This window comes from Ammospiza caudacuta, chromosome 3 (genome assembly GCF_027887145.1).
Source record: "Ammospiza caudacuta isolate bAmmCau1 chromosome 3, bAmmCau1.pri, whole genome shotgun sequence".
Lineage (NCBI taxonomy): Eukaryota > Metazoa > Chordata > Aves > Passeriformes > Passerellidae > Ammospiza > Ammospiza caudacuta.
In genome coordinates this window covers 45,434,291-45,434,867 of record NC_080595.1, presented here as the reverse complement: position 1 = coordinate 45,434,867, position 577 = coordinate 45,434,291, and positions in this window count along the sequence as shown.

Here is a 577-nt window from a genome sequence, read left to right as displayed (position 1 = left end):
TTGTCTTCCTAACGTTTGATGTACCATGTGTTTTTGAATCAAATGTATTGGTTGATGGCTGTGTTACAACCCACTCCAGAGGCAAAGTAACTGAGGTTCTTGTTAACTGAACCCATGATCAGAGTGGAAGGAGTTTATATATCTATATATACACTTAGAGCTGTATCTATCTATCTATCTATCTGGTTTATTTTAGAGCAGTTTGGTTGCAGTGAAGGAAAGGTATGTAGCCGTTTTGATGATTGTCTATAGAAATAGAACAATATGAAAGTAATATCATTTAATATGTAACTATATCATTTAATATAAAAGATATCATTTAAGAATATATATAAGGAAAAGAAAGAAAAAATGTATGAGTACATAGTAGAGATGAAAGACATCACCATCCATGGATCCCACAACAAGACTTGATTGTTGCCATTTCAGTTGTTTGTTGGTCAAAGTAATGGTCACAGTCATGATCCATCAGGGGTGGGGGAAGGCCATGAAACAAAGAGGGTTCATACATGGGTTCAGTGGGTTCGTACCCACTGTTCTGATTCAGGTGGGAATGCCCTGGTATCTCCCCTGAGGG